The 16,829-nt window shown below is 38.7% G+C and overlaps 1 protein-coding gene across 1 annotated transcript in view; it reads right to left on the bottom strand.

Moving 5' to 3' along the window:
- Window positions 1–16,829, bottom strand: part of VGLL4 (vestigial like family member 4) — a 186,517-nt gene that overhangs the window by 162,176 nt on the left and 7,512 nt on the right. The window lies entirely within an intron of this gene.

Raw genomic sequence — 16,829 nt, 5'->3', positions numbered from 1 at the left:
TCCCACCTCAGATACTTTGACACTCACTAGCTGTGTGACCCTGGGCAAGTCACTTAACACTCATTGCTTCCCCCCCCAAAAAAAAAATTCAACGTGTCCAGAAGTGAACTCATTATCTCTTCCCCCAACCCCAATCCCTATCCTTTTTTGAACTTTCAAATTTCTGTTGATGGCATCAACATGCTACTAAGCACCCAGACTCACAACCCCTCTCTCCTTCCATATCCAATCTGTTGCCAGGTTCTCTCAGTTCTACCTTTGCAACTCCTCTTGTCTATACCCCCTTCTCTCCTCTGACACTCCCACCATCCTGGGGCAGGCCCACGTTACCTCTCACCTGAACTATTTCAATAGCCTGCTACTCGGCCTTCCTGCTTCATCTGTCCTCACTCCAGTCCACCCTCCACTTAGCTATCAGTGTGATCTTCCTAAAACTGTATCATCTCCTCGAATTTAATAAATGCCACTGATCCCTATTATCTCCAGGATCAAATAGAAAATCTTATTTGGGGCTTTTCAAGCTCGTAGGCCTTCTTATACTTTACTCTGCTCCACTTGTCTTTATGATGCAGTGACGGCGGCTTCCTTGTTGTTCCTCAAACAAGACATCTCTTCACCTAATTGCAGATTTTACCTGGCTGCTCCTATACCTGGGATGTTCTCCTACCTCATTTTGGCTTCGGGGTTTTCTTCAGATCTCAGTCAAAATTCTACTCTCTCCCCGAGGTCTTTCCCCCTCAGATCTAGTGTCTTCCCTCTTGATTGTGTCTAATTTACCCTATTACACGTCTTTGTTGGTTGGTCGGTTGGCTATTTGTTGTCCTTCATTCTCAAAGAGGAACAAAATTACACCACTCTTGGAGTCAAGGTATGGTGTGTCCAACTGTGGCTGCTCAGACATAGTTGTCAACATATAGTCTCCCTCATTAGAATTTGAGCTTCTTGGGGCAGCCAGGTGGTGCAGTGGATAAAGCACTGGCCCTGGATTCAGGAGGACCTGAGTTCAAATCCGGCCTCAGACCCTTGACACTTACTAGCTGTGTGATCCTGGGCAAGTTACTTAACCCTCATTGCCCCACAAAAAAAAAAAAAAAAAAGGATGTGAGCTTCTCAAGGACATTCCCCTCCCCCATTTTTTGGTGAGGCAATTGGGGTTAAATGACTTGCCCAGGGTCACACAGCTAGTAAGTGTCAAGGATCTAAGGCCGGATTTAAACTCAGGTCCTCCTGAATCCAGGGCCGGCGCTCTATCCACTGTGCCACCTAGCTGACGCTTTCCCCCCTCTTTGTATCCCCTTCTCGAAGCACAATGCCTGATACACAGGAAACACCTAATAAATGCTTACTGACTATCACTCATAAAGGGTTCTGATGACAAAGAGAAAAAGAATGTTCGAATATCAGTGTCTACATTTTAAAAAGAAAAATGTCAATATAAGTAAGCATTTTGACCCAATAAGAACTGAATTCATCTTCTGAAAATGTAATTTTAACATTTTTGAACTGTATGCTCCAAAGTCACTAAACTAGGACCAGAAATAATACCTCATCTAGGCACAGACACCAAAGAGATTAAAAACAGAGGGAAAAGTCACACCAATGAGTCCACTAGCATTTCTTAAATCCCTATTCTGTCCCAGGTACTATGATATGGGCTCGATCCATTATAGAATTTATAGTCCAAAACTTCACAGGAATATGACAGGTATAGCTAGCAGCATTTAATTTTGTGATATAGTACTCTCTTTGCTAAATTCTTTTACCATACCGATTCTCTTTTTTTAATTCTTTTTAAAAAATTCTCTCTTTTTTTGTGGGGCAATGAGGATTAAGTGACTTGCCCAGGGTCACACAGCTAGTAAGTGTCAAGTGTCTGAAGTCAAATTTGAACTCAAGTCCTCCTGAATCCAGGGTCAATATTTTATCCACTGTGCCACCTAGCTGCTCCTACCATACCAATTCCTAATTAAAACAACATTCCCCCCCCAAAATTAAAATAAAACAACATTCCTCAATGCAAACTATTTTTTTTCATAGAGAATACTAAGAGAAATTCTTATGAACACATAACGATTCTATAATTTTGCCATCAAAAGTTCCTTAGATTTTGGGGCAGCTAGGTGGCGCAGTGGATAAAGCACTGGCCCTGGATTCAGGAGTACCTGAGTTCAAATTTGACCTCAGACACTTGACACTTGCTAGCTGTGTGACCCTGGGCAAGTCACTTAACCCCCATTGCCCCACAAAAAAAAAAACCCCAAAACAAAAAAACCAACAAAAAAAATTCCTTAGATTTTATTTGCCTAATAAATTAAGAAGAAGGCAGCTAGTGGCACAGCAGATAGAATGCTGGGCCTGCACAGAAATCAACTTATTTGGCTATTCTCCAATCTACGGATATCTATTCTTTTTCTACTTCTTTGTTACTATAAAAAAGTTATAGCAAACTGGAAACAAAGTGTTTGCTCACTGACTGGGAAATACTTAGACAAATTTTGACATACAAAATGTAATGGAATATTATTGTACCATAAAAAAAACCCCAGTAATATGAGAAATTTACTGAAACTTGGAAAGATCTGTATGAACTGATGCTGAATAAAATAAGCAGGCCTTGGAGGGCAATTTACATGATGCCCCCAATAATATAAAGGAAAACAAATGCAAGAGACTCTAGAACTGATCGATTCAGTGACCAATCATGACTTGAGAAAATTAATGAAGAAGCTGGCATCTCATCTCTTGTCAAACACGTGATGGACCAAAGGTATAGAATGAGATGCACACTTTCATACGTGGCCAAAGAGATGATTGATTTTATTTGCTACAAGCTGTTAAAGTGCTGCATTCAATATGCCAAGAAATTTAGAAAACACAACAGTGGCCAGTGGATTGGAAAAGGTCAATTTACATCCCCATCCTAAAGAAAGCAATGCCAAGCAAGGAATGTTCAAATGAATGCTGAAGCTTCTGCAAGCTAGGCTTATAAGGAATGCTGAGCACTGCAGAATCAATGCTTTCAAACTGCACTGCTGGAGAAGACTTTTGAGAGTCTGTTGGACGGCAAGGAGGTCAGATCAGTCAATACTTAAAGAAATTCATTCAGGCTGTTCACTAGAAGATCAAATACTAAGCTGAAGCTTAAATACTCTGTCACATGATGAGAAAATGAGACTCTTTGGAAAGACCCTGATGTTGGGAAAGATTGAAGGCTAGAGGAAAACAGGATGGCAGAGGATGAGATGGATAAAAAGTGTCATGGAAACAATGAACATGAACTTGGATAGGCTTCGAGAGATAGTGGAAGATAGAAGAGCTTAGCATGCTACGGTGCATGGGGTCACAAAGAGTTGAACAGCAACAATTTCTTATAAGGGGAAGGGGACTTCTATTAGAGTCTGTGAATGTGTTCTAAAAATGAAGTTAAAAAAAAAAAAGAAACCAGCGTCAACAAGACCCTTAAAAATACATAGAACAGGGGCAGCTAGGTGGCGCAGTGGATAGAGCACCGGCCCTGGAGTCAGGAGGACCTGGGTTCAAATCCGACCTCAGACACTTAACACTTACTAGCTGTGTGACCCTGGGCAAGTCACTTAACCCCAATTGCCTCACTAAAAAAATAAATAAAAAATACATAGAACAAAACAAAAAAGTTCAGAATAAAAGAAGTTCAGAATGGAAGACACACAGGCCAATTTTCTTACTGTCTTATTAATTTTTTTTTTGGTGAAGCAATAGGAGTTAAGTGACTTGCCCAGGGTCAGACAGCTACTAAGTGTCAAGAGTCTGAGGCCAGGTTTGAACTCAGGTCCTCCTGAATCCAGGGCCAATGCTCTATCCACTACTCTACCTAGCTGCCCCTGTCTTATTAAATTTAACATGTACTTAAAAACAAATTAAAAATAGTTCATGGGTCCATGTACATGTGGTATATAAACACGTGTTTTGATTTTTATTTATGTTGAAATATTTGTGTTTATTGATGGTTAAATTTATAATATAAATAATTTTTTAAAAGTCATTTTGATCATCTCAATGGAATATAAATTCTTTGCAAAAAGGGATTTTCTTTTTTCTCTGTAGCCCCCAGTGACTTAATCACATTAAGCCTTTAATGCTCGTTGAATCATAGCATCTGAGCTGGAAAGAACCTTAAAGTCCAATACCCACCAAATATCACCCAGTTTTTACTTCTGGTGAGATAAAGGGCACTCCCGAGGCAACTCCTCCACTTATAAAAAACTTGAAGTATTAGATTTTTCCTTATCTTGAGCCTACAAAATAGTATTGTCATAGAAAGCTGGAGAGAAGATCTATCCAGGAGGAAGGCATGGTTAATAGTGTCAGAAGTTGTCAAGAAAGAATTCCCCATAATGGCCAGAAGTAGGGTTGGCTTCACAACTCCAAAGAAGCAAAATTGACAGGGACTTCAGAGGCAATCTAGCCCAACCCTATCACGTTACAGATGAGGAAACTGAGGCTGAGAATTAAGTGACTTGCCCAATATCACCAATCCAGTAAGTTGAGAAATTAGGATAGTAACATGAATGGTAGAAAAGTACTCTGTATGACTGTGGGGCAGATGTGTGTTAATTTATTTACAAGGTGGATTTTTCACTTTATAAGGTGTATTCATTATATGACAATTTTAGTTTAATAAGAGAATTTGGGGGGCAGCTAGGTGGCGCAGTGGATAGAGCACCGGCCCTGGATTCAGGAGTACCTGAGTTCAAATCCGGCCTTAGACACTTAACACTTACTAGCTGTGTGATCCTGGGCAAGTCACTTAACCCCCATTGCCCCGCAAAAAAACCAACCAACCAAATAAGAGAATTTATAATTTAAAAGTAGCATGTATCAAATTCTTTTATAAAGTGAAGCATTCTTTTGTGATATAATTGATGCCCATTATATATGTACATATGTATGCATATATATGTGTGTGTACATAAAAATATAATCGATTAGCATTTTTTAAGTACCTACTATGTGCCAAGTCCCATGCTAAGCACTGAAGATTCAAATAAAGCAAGAATACCTCTGGCTCTCAAGGAGATCACAATCTAATGGAGGAGATTAGTAGTAGTAGGCCTCCACCGGTCATGGATCAGCGCCTTGAAGAGCCACAGGCCACAGTGTGGCTGTGCAGTCCGATACAGGAGCCACAGCTCCTGAGTGACTTATAAACAGTAACTGCCGCATCCCGTGTTGTATCTACCCCATGAGGAGTAGCTAGAGTGTCCTCTCCAGGGTGCTGGCCTGGGCGGATCAATATGGAAAACAAGCTATTGCCCATGCAGCAGGTTTTCCCTCTCCCCGACATTGGTGGATCCAAAGGAGAGGCAGAGCCAATACAGTTTGGCACCAGTGCCGCCACAGGAGTTACCAGAGGGATGTAAACAGGTATACATCCAACTTAGATGGAAAGTAACTTTAGAAGGGAAGGCTCAAGAAACTAGTTGGGGGAAGGGGTAGAAAGATGAAGGAACAGGAAAAGTCTCTGGCAGAAAGTGTTGGATGGATGGATGGATGGATGAATATTTTTGTTTATGTTTGTAAAATTGTTTTTTTTAAAAATAGACCATGCCTATAAAATCAACCCCTAAGAAGAAAAACATTATAAAGAGAACCCTATTTCAACCGTCCCCTTTCATGTTTATGACCAAAGAATCCAATAAAATCCTTTAATCCAAGTGAAAAGTCACATATATTAGTTTAGCAAGAAAGAAAAACAATCCTTTAACTGTATCTGTTCAAGGATATTGACAGAACAGTTAAGTCTTTGCAAAAGTCACACCAACGAGTCAACTAGCATTTCTTAAGTTCCTATTCTGTCCCAGGTACAATGCTAAGGGCTCCGTCCACTATAGGGTTTATAGTCTAAAACTTCACAGGAATATGGTACAGGTCTAGCATTTAATTTTGTGATATAGTACTTTCTTTGCTAAATTCTTTTACCATACCAATTCCTAATTAAAACAACATTCCTCAATGCAAACTCATTTTTTTTTCCATAGAGAATACTAAGAAGGGAAATTCTTATGAACACATAATGATTCTATAACATTGCCATCAAAAGTTCCTTAGATTTTATTTGTCTAATAAATTAAGAAGAAGGCAGCTAGTGGCACAGCAAATAGAATGCTAGGCCTAGAATCAGTAAGACTCATCTCCCTGAGTTAAAATCTGGCTTCAGACACTTACTAGCTGTGTAACCCTAGGCAAGTCACTCAAGCCTGCTTTTCTCTGTCTCCTCACCTATAAAATGAGCTGGAGAAGGAAATGGCAAACCACTCCAAGAAAACCCCAAAGGGGGTCATGAAGAGCTGGACATAACTGAAAATGACTGAACAACAACAACAACAAATTAAGAAGGTATACAATCAGAATTCTAGACTGGAGTTCTCAGTCTCAAGATTGAAACTGGAAAGAGACTTTAAAGGAGAATCTAATTCAACCCCTATGTTTTAGAGATTTAAAAAAACAGAAAACCAAAAAGGTAATATGTCTTACATAGTGTGCCGTTGGAAAAAAAGAAAAGGACAAAAGATAGAATCAACTGAAGTATATTTAGACACAAAAAAATCAATAGGCTAGAATAGTCAGGAATAATTTTCATGGAGGAGGGGGTATGATAAAATAATGGAATTTGGCAGATGCCCAGGAGCCCCACCTGATTGATTTAGTATTGTTTGAATTGGGTGAGAATGAGACATTGACTAAATACCTACTTAAAGATGATTGGATGGAGGCCACACCTAACCAACCCTGAGTGATGTGTTGGTATACTACTTCTGGCAGCAAGAGACCACCCTCAACCATTCAGCTTGAAGGACCTCCCCTTTGGGGGAGGGAGAGAGGAACAAGGAAGTGAATGCTACCTCAGAGAAGTTTGTTTTTTGTTTTTGTTTTTTGTTTTTGGTGAGGAAGAGGCGCCTGGCAAGAGAGGGAGAACAGGAGTCCCCCTTGTCATTGGGGGCATTGGTTTGGTGGTGAGAGATTTCACATGGGCTTCTAGGAAAGGAAATTGACTTCTTTCTCTCTGGCTATACTGAATTAGATCTAAGCTAGGATTTCCATGCTATAAGGAATCTGTTCTCAATGTGTCTCTCTCTTCACTAACTTATAATATATATTTTGATAAATCTTTAAAAAGCCTAAACTCTTGCTGAATTTATCAGTGGTTTTAGCCAGCTTCCTCTTGAAAGTTCACAAAAAGGAAATGATAAAGTTAGTTTGAGAAAAACCCGGGAACACATATAGACAGATGCAAAGTGAAGTGAGAACCAGGAGACCATTGGACATAGCAACAGCAATATTATAACAATGATCAACTCTGAAAGACTTAGTATCTCTTATTAATGCAATGATCCACCAGAACTCCAAAGGACTATTTATGAGAAATGCTTTCTTTCTGCCTTCAGAGAAAAAATGGATAGAGTGTAGACTGAAGCATTTCCATTCTTTGGTTTTCGTGCCTTTTTTTCCCCTGGAACATGGCTAATGTCAAAATATGCTTTACATCACTTCATATTTATAATGGGTATCAACATTTCTTACCATCTCAATGGGTAGAGGAAGGGGTAGAGGGAAGAAGAGAATTTGTAACTGAAAATACAAATAAAATTTTAAGAAATTTAAAAGAAAGTTTACAAAAGCATTTTCCCCTAAAACAATCTTGTGAGATAATTGATGAGGAGACTAACCTGTCTGGGGTAGTGTATCATTATTGGGAAATGGTAGAAGCTGAAGTTGGGATAGGTTGGGTTGGGCCAGATTATTGACACACTGTACTTGTAAACCAAGAAGAAGATGACAAAGTAAGAAATGAACTCTAAGATCCCTTCTTAGTTCTGATTCTATGAAATGGAAAGCTATTGTACCAATCGATCAATGAATAAACATTTATAAAGAACCTACTATGTGCTAGTCACTGTCTTAAGCCCTGGCCATACAAAAAGAGGCAAAGACATTCCCTACCCTCAAGGAGTTTACAATTTAAAGGGAGAGACAACATGTAAACTAATATATACAAAGTAAGCTATATAAAATATAAATAGGAAGTAGTTAACAGAGGAAAGGTAGAGGAATTAAGTTGGGGATGGTTTCCAGTAGAAATAGGGATTTCAGTGGGGGTTTAAGTTAGGGAGGTCAGTAGGCAGAGCAGAAGAGGAAGAACATTCCAGGCACAAGGGACAGCTACAGAAAATGTCTGGAACCAAGAGATGGAGTGTGTTGTTTGTGGACCAACCAGGAGGCCAGTGTCACAGGATTGAAGAGTATATGTCAAGGGGGCTAAGGTGTAAGAACTCTGGAAAGGTAGGAGGGGGAAAGGTCATGGATTCTGAATGCCAAACAGAGCCTATTGTATTTGCTTCAGGAGGCAACCAGGAGCCCCTGGGTTTTTTTTTAGTTGGGAGATGTGATACCAGACCTGCATTTTAAGAAAATAATTTCAGTGGCTGAATAGAAGTTGGATTGGAGTGGGGAGAGACTATGTAGTGTAGGCTATGCAACAGGTGCTATTACATTTCTTGAGCAGGGAATGCCATGCTTAAAGTGTTATATTAGATGTATTAATATTCTGGCCATATACAAAGGGGGATGGAGAAGGGAAGACTGGAATGAGATCAGCCTTTTTCAATAATTCAGGTGTGAGGTGAGATCAACTGGGAAATTGTTGTAGTAATAATCCAAGGGCGAAGGGCTAGATCCAGAGCTAAGTATCAGCTATCAACAGCAGAAGTGGGAACACAAAGAGGGCAATGAGAGTAATAATATAGAGATACTGAGGAGTATATTTTATACAATTCCTTTAACACAATAATTCAAGTTAAATGGAATATAAAATGCGGAATTGCACTATATTAAAAGTGAACGTCTGGCCTCACAGATTCATAGGGTTGTCTTTAAAAGCTAGAAGGGACCTTGTAGATCACTGCCTTTAAATTGGTCATTCTGCATGTACACATCAACATCAGAATTGTAAAGAACCAATTTTATACAGCAGGAAAAAAAAAAGATTATAAAGTATTTTAAAGAGAATGTCAGTAACTTAAGATTTACTACTTTTTTCTGTAATTTCTATTTCATAATTTTACAATAATATGAATAGAACACTGGACTTGGATTCAAATCCCACCTCATATACTTACTAGCTGTATGACCCTAGGCAAGTCACTTAACTGTACTGTTTTCTCAGTTTCCTCACCTATAAAATGAGGGGGTTGGCCTTAATGGTCTCTGATTCCTTCAGATTCTAAATCTGCAATCTTATGAATGACAATGGATTTGCTTATCACACATGCTTCTTTGAAATCAACAATGCACTCATACCAGACAGCTATGTTTAGGAGTACTGAATAATTTGGGAGCAATATAAGACAAACAAAAACAATTTGAGGGGGGAAGGAGACATCAATTTTGGATGGAAACAAAATTCACGAGGAGAAAAAACTTAAAGGTTTTAAGAGGCAAGATTCTAATCCCAACAGTAACACTAGTCATGTGACCACTGGCAAATAACTTTACTCAGGAAGCCCTGAGTACAAATTCTGCCTCAGACAGTTACTAGCCATATGACCCTGGTCAAGTCACTTGACTTCTGTCTGCCTCTATTTTTTCACCTGTAAAATGGGAATAATAATAGGACCTACTTCTCATGGTTGTTCTGAGGCTCAAATGGGATGATATCTGTAGTGTGTTTTGCACTTTTAAAACACTATATAGGGGCAGCTAGGTGGCACAGTGGATAAAGCACCGGCCCTGGATTCAGGAGGACCTGAGTTCAAATCCAGCCTCAGATACTTGACACTTACTAGCTGTGTGACCCTGGGCAAGTCACTTAACCCTCATTGCCCCCGCCCCCCCCCCCCCAAAAGAGAGAGAGAGAGAATATTTGCACAGTGCTTAGCACAGTGCCTGACACATAGTAGGTACTATATCAATAGTAGCCATCATCATCATCATCTTGGTCCCCTAGGCTCACAATCTTGGTGTCACCCTCAACTCTTCACGTCCAATCAGCTGCCAAGTCCTGTTGATTTTACCTTGAACCCTGGATTAAGACTTTGCAGTTTCCTTCTTAATGTTCATCTTATTAGATTCAGCCTCACATCCAAACTTGTTGAGACCAGGCATCTGTCACCTGGGTGTTAGCTACCACTCCTGCCTTTATGTTATCTACAAATCAGATAAGCGTGACATATAAATCACCTACAAAACTATTAGATGGTGTGGAGCTAGGGACAGACCCAAGGGGTGCTCCACTGGAGGCATCTTTCCAAACGAATACTGAACTCTTAATGATTACTGTACTCTTTGGGTTTAGCCATTCAGTTGAGTCTAAGTCCACCCACTGAGTTATCCTGTCCACACAAATATCACCAAAGCCTTTGACAACTGCTTTGCTTATTGTGATTTACCTAACAAATAACCCTGCCAAAGAGGGAAATAAGGTTAGCTTGACATGACCTGTTTATGATGATATTGTGCTACTTTTGTGATTGTCACTTCCTTTTAGAGCTGTTCACTGATCATCCCTTTACCAAACATGTGCTATGACTTTGTTAATAATTGAATTCATTATTCTCAACAATACAATGATCCAGGACAATCCCAAAGGACTATTGATGAGACATACTATCTACTTCCAAAGAAAGAACAGATATTGATGTAACAGACTGAATCAGCATGCTATTTTTCATTTTTTGCCATTTTTTTTCTTTTAATCAAGTTTTCTTGTACAAAATGACAAATATGGTAATGTTTTACATAATCGTACATGTATAACCCATATCTGATTGCTTGCAGCCTCAGGGCAGGGTGAGAAGAGAGAGGGAAGGAGGGATAAAAATTAGAACCCCAAACTATAAATAAAAATGTTTATTACATTAAAAAATGGAAGTAATTTCACTTTAGATTTTAAAGGTTCTGGTCTCTTCTTTAAAAAAAAAAAGCAAAACAGGAACAGGGGTTCTTTTTCAGGCCTACAATACCTCTCCCATGCAACTTAATCTAGTCAAGATAGCTGAAGGTATTTACTAATCATATCTACCACTTCTTTCAACTCTCTGATCCTGGTGATGAGTTCATCAAGGGCTACTAGGGGCTCTTTTACTATCTTTCTATTTATCTTGAGTATCAACTCACCTTAAGTAATTTTTGTTGTCACATTAACCACATTACCACTAATAAAAATATCTGAGCACTGATATAACTCACATAGGGTGTAGTACAAACATTGACTCATACATAGCAGGTTAATAATAAATACTCAATTCAAGGTACACTTAATACATACCTACTATGCAAAGAATATGTGCTAGGAGAGATACAAAGCTAAGATAAGATAGAGTTCTTCCCTCACTGAACTATGGGTTTAATAGAAAAATCTGTTGGATTGTTGAAAAATCTTGAGGCGCTTAAGAATGAGGGTGGATTGCCTTGTAGCTGAATTAGCCATAGATCAGTTTTGATTGTAAAGATAACAGAAAGAACAGGATTATTCAAGCAATTATCTTATTTGGTATCAAAATTCAGAACTAGCCTGCATCAGCAGCAAAACAGATTATAAACACAACTTATAGAAGCAAACAAACTTAGTCTAGTTTTTGATAAACCCAAAGGTTCCGGTTACTAGGGAAAGTCCTGAGTTTGACAAAAAGTCCTTGAAAAACTGGAAAACAGTCAAGCATAAACTAGATTTAGATAAGCACCTCACATAATAATAATAATAATAAGGAAAGCTCCAAATGGATACACAAACTATATATTAAAACTTTGTATCTTAAAAATTGTATCTATAGGTAAGCATGTATGTTATATGTGTATGTGTATGTATAGATACTTACACATATGAACAAGGAAGATATTTCCTTTCAGATCTACAGTTTGGGAAAGAGTTCATGACCATACAGGGGATAGGATAGAGAGGATCTCTTAAGATAAGATGGACAATTTTGATTAAATGAAAATGAAAGTTTTTACATAAACAAAACCAAAGCTGCTCAAATTAGAAGGAAAGCAGGTAATTGAGAAAAAATCTTTGCAGCATGTCTCGCTGATAAAGGTCTAATTTCTTTCTTTTTATTTCATAAAATTATTTTATTATTTTCCAGTTACATGTAGAGATAGTTTTCAACATTTGTTGTTTTTTTTTTTTTTTAGTGAGGCAATTGGGGTTAAGTGACTTGCCCAGGGTCACACAGCTAGTAAGTGTTAAGTATCTGAGGCCGGATTTGAACTCAGGTACTCCTGACTCCAGGGCTGGTGCTCTATCCACTGCGCCACCTAGCCAACCCAACATTTGTTTTTATAAGATTTCTAGTTTCAAGTTTTTCTTCCTCCCTACCTCCCTCCCTCCCCTCCCTTCCCCCTCCCCAAGACAGCAAGTAATCTGATATAGATTATATATGTACAATCACATTAAACACATTTCTGCATTAGTTATGCTGTGAAAGAAGAATCAAGGCAAAAAGGAAAAACCTCAAAAAACAAAAACAAAAACAAATTAGAAAGAGTATGGTTCAATCTGCACCTAGATTCCATTGTTCCTTTTTTTTTTTTCTGGATTTGGAGAGCATTTTCCATCATGAGTCCTTTGGAACTATCTTGGACCATTGTATTGCTGAGAAGAGTCAAGTCTATCACAGTTGATCAACATACAATATTGTTGATACTGTGTACAATGTTCTCCTGGTTCTGCTCATCTCACTCAGCATCAGTTCATGTAAGTCCTTCCAGGTTTCTCTGAAATCTGCTCATCGTTTCTTACAGCACAATAGTATTCCATTACATTCATACACCACAATTTATTCAGTCATTCCCCAACTGACAGGCATCCCCTCAATTTCCAATTCCTTGCCTCCACAAAAAGAACAGCTATAAATATTTTTGTACATGTGGGTGTCCTTTTCCCTTTTCTATGATCTCTTTGGGAAAAATACCCAAAAGTGGTATTGCTGGGTCAAAGGGTATGCACAGCTTTATAGCCTTTTGGGCATAATTTCAAATTGCTCTCCAGAATGGTTGGATCAGTTCAGCTCCACCAACAATGCATTAGTGTTCTAATTTTTCCACAGCTTCTCCAACATTTTTTATTTTCCTTTTTTGTCACATTAGCCAATCTGATAGGTGTCAGTTGGACCTCAGAGTTGTAAACTTCTAATTTCTAAGATATATAGGAAACTGATTTCGTTTATAAGAATGAGTCATTCCCTAACTGATAATTCATCAAAGAATATGAACAGGTGGTTTTCAGAGGAAGAAATTCAAGCTATCAATAGCTATATGAAAAATGCTCCAAATCACTCATAATTAGAGCAATGCAAATTAAAGTAACTCTGAGGTTCCATCTCCCATCCATCAGATTAGAAAAGATAACAAAAACTGAAAATGACAAATGTTGGTGGAGTTGAAGGGAAAGAGGCATATTAATGTGCTATAGACTCATCTAGCTGTTTGAGAAAGCAAACAACTATCCCCCAAAAGTCACTTTGATTCAATGATACCACTACTAACTATATACACCAAAGAGATCACAGGAAGAGGAAAAGAACCTATATGTTAAAAAATATTTATAGCACCTATTTGTATGTTGGTAACAAAGAATTGAAAGGTAAAGGATGCCCGTTAACTGGGGAATGGCTAAACAAATTCTAGAATGCAGATATAACAGAAAATGATTGTACCATAAGAAATGATGGAAAGGGGAGCAGCTAAGGTGATGCAGTGGATAAAGCACCAGTCCTGGATTCAGGAGGACCTGAGTTCAAATCCAGCCTCAGACACTTGACATTTACTAGCTGTGTGAACCTGGGCAAGTCACTCAACCCTCATTGCCCCACCAAAAAAGAAAGAAAGAAAGAAATGATGGAAAAGGATAAGTTGGGGGGAAACCTGGGAAGACTTGTAGGAACTGATAGAGAGGCAAGTACACAGAACCAGAACAACTTATGCCACAACAACCATAGTGTAAAAGACAAACAACTTTGAATGACTTAATTTTGATCAATGCAGTGACTAACCTTAACTCCAGATGATGAATGATGCAACCCAGCTTCTGACAGAGAGGTACAGGACTCAAGACAGAGAATGAGATACACATTTCTGCATATTGCCTACATGGGAATGTTTTGCTTAACTATGTTTATTTCTTACAAATACTTTCTTTTTCTTTTATCTTTTCAAATTGGGAGGAGGGATATGAGAGAACAAATGCTTATTAAGTAAAAAAAAAAATTTCAAGGAACTAGAAAAATCTGGTCTCCATCAACACTTTCAGTCCTACTTTTATCTCCTTCTAGCTGCATTTACTCCTAAGTAGTCTCTACTTGTCCCTTAATACCCTCCTGCTGAAACCTAAAGACTCTGTTCACACTACACTTTCACCCTTTCTCTATATATTCTTTCCTCTTAAAAAAAAAACACCTTACACTTGGATAGAGATTATGAGATTTCAAACTACTTCTATATGTCATCTCATTTTAATAACATCACCTCACTTTTCCAGTTTTCATGTCAATAACTTCATCTAATTATGGTAGGTAGGGCAAATATGATTATCACTATTTTACAAACGAGGAAACAGAGCAGTTAAGTGGTTTGTCTAAAGCCTAGCTTCTTAAACTATGGGTCATAACCCCATATGGGGGGGGGCAGCAGCTAGGTGGCACAGTGGATAAAGCACAGACCCTGGATTCAGGAGGACCTGAGTTCAAATCCAGCCTCAGGCACTTAACACTTACTAGCTATATGACCTTGGGCAAGTCACTTAACCCTCATCGTCCCACAAAATAAACAAACAAAAAAACCAATCCCATATGGGGTTATGTAACTGAATGTGGGGGGTGCAAAATATTTGGCAACAGTAAAAGGTCATATATACCTATTTTATATTCCTATCTACTCAGGGTCACATAAAAATTTCTCAGGCAAAAAGGGGTCCTGAGCAGAAAAAATTTAAGAAGCCCCGGTCAAAAGTAACAACAACCAAAACCCAAACTTGAAGGATGACAAAAATGCATTTTATGACACTTTTTAGTTTTTAAAAAAGACTTTCACATCAGTTATCACAGAATCAAAGAGTTTTACAGCAAGAAGAAAACAGATGATTGAGTTCAATCCCCTCATTTTATAGAAGAGGAAAACAGACCCAGAAAGATTAAGCGATTTGTCCAATGCCAAGACAATTTGTTAGCAGCAAGACTAGAACTGAGTTCTCCTGACTCCCAGGCAAGTGATGTTGCCATTATAAAGTTTATATTTGATCTTTACAACAAAGTTTTGAATAGGTAGGTAGAACAGGTCTTAATATCCCCAATTTATAGGAGAAAAAAAATGAGATATAAAAAATAGTAACTTTTCCAAGGTCATAGAGCAAGTAAAGCATGAGAAATAAGAGTAAATTCTTAGATCTCCACTCCAGTGTTCTTTTCATGATCCCAAGTAAGACCTCAGGACCTTCTGAAATCAATGGGGGGGGGGGTGGAATAGCATCTTTTCCCTTCTTAAAAGCAAGGAAATCTTACCACACTTTGGGGGCATGGGTGGGTGTGGGTGGGAAGAAATAGTTGGTGAAGGGAAGGTCAACCCTCTAAGGCACTTGAAGCTATTATTAGGGTAATTAAACCTGGCAGCAGAAGAAACATGAGGATTTTTTTTAAATGACCAAAGTTATATAGCTTAGAACCTGGTCTGAGTCACAGCTGAGCATAATCTTCAAAGGTTTCCAACTAACCAAAGTTTCAGAGAGAGTGAACGTTGTTTTCCATTTATCTCTGGTAAAGAAAAACAAGGTTTATATAGTGATTAATAACAGAGTTTTGTGAGTAATGTACTTCACTTGTACCCAGGTACTCATATTTCTTTAAACCTTAAATCTAAGTCGTATATAATGTTGTCTACAGTCCAGTAATCAAATGCACCTGTGACCTCATCCATTTGGATGTTCTCTGCAGTGGTAAAGATTACAACCCCTCCACAGCTGTCCATTCTGTGGGACCATGCTTAGGTCTCCCAATAGGTTCATCAGAGTGGAGCCCACTCAACATGTTGGAAGTTTTTCTTATTTTCTCCTGATAGCCTGAGGATGTCAATGGACCATTTGAGATGCTACTTGTGATCCACATGTGGCCGGCCCATTTTTTCTTTTACTGTGTTTTAACCATAGATTAACTTTATGCCATCTTTTCCTCTAACTCCTCCTGGAAATTCTTCATTTCTTACACACTGCAGCCTGTTCCTATCCACCATAAGCCTTTCTAGTGCCCAATGTGCGTTACCCAGTTTCACTTCTTTTGAGACCATTATGTGCTTTGTCTCAGAATAAAGCAATAATACTGGTATTAAAAAGGTGGGACTTTCTTTCTGGCAGAGGCTGCTAAAGGACCTTCTCAAGTGCCTGAAAACAATCCAGCCTACTCTCCCCCTCCTGGTTAGTTCTGGGCCCAATCTGCTGCCTCTGTACTGTCTGACAGCAGATATACGAAATTATGCACCAGTGTCATTGTCTGTCCATAGAATTGTATGTCATAAACCTGGCAATAGAGGCAGCTAGGTAGCACAGTGGATAAAGAACCAGCCCTGGATTCAGGAGCACCTGAGTTCAAATAGGGCCTCAAACACTTGAGGCCAGACACTTACTAGCTGTGTGACCCTGGGCAAGTCACTTAACCCTCATTGCCCCGCCCCCCCCCCCCAAATTATAATTCTGGCAATAGATACTCTTCATCCATTTGTCCTACTCTTTGTGGATTCTCAAACCAAACTCTTTTGGGAGTTTACAGATCTCCTCCAGGAGACAGTGAAATATTCTCAAGCTTGATGAA

The sequence above is a fragment of the Dromiciops gliroides genome, chromosome 1 (genome assembly GCF_019393635.1).
Source record: "Dromiciops gliroides isolate mDroGli1 chromosome 1, mDroGli1.pri, whole genome shotgun sequence".
Taxonomy (NCBI): Eukaryota; Metazoa; Chordata; class Mammalia; order Microbiotheria; family Microbiotheriidae; genus Dromiciops; species Dromiciops gliroides.
The sequence above is the reverse complement of the archived record's forward strand: the minus strand, read 5'-3'. Positions and strand labels throughout refer to the sequence as shown.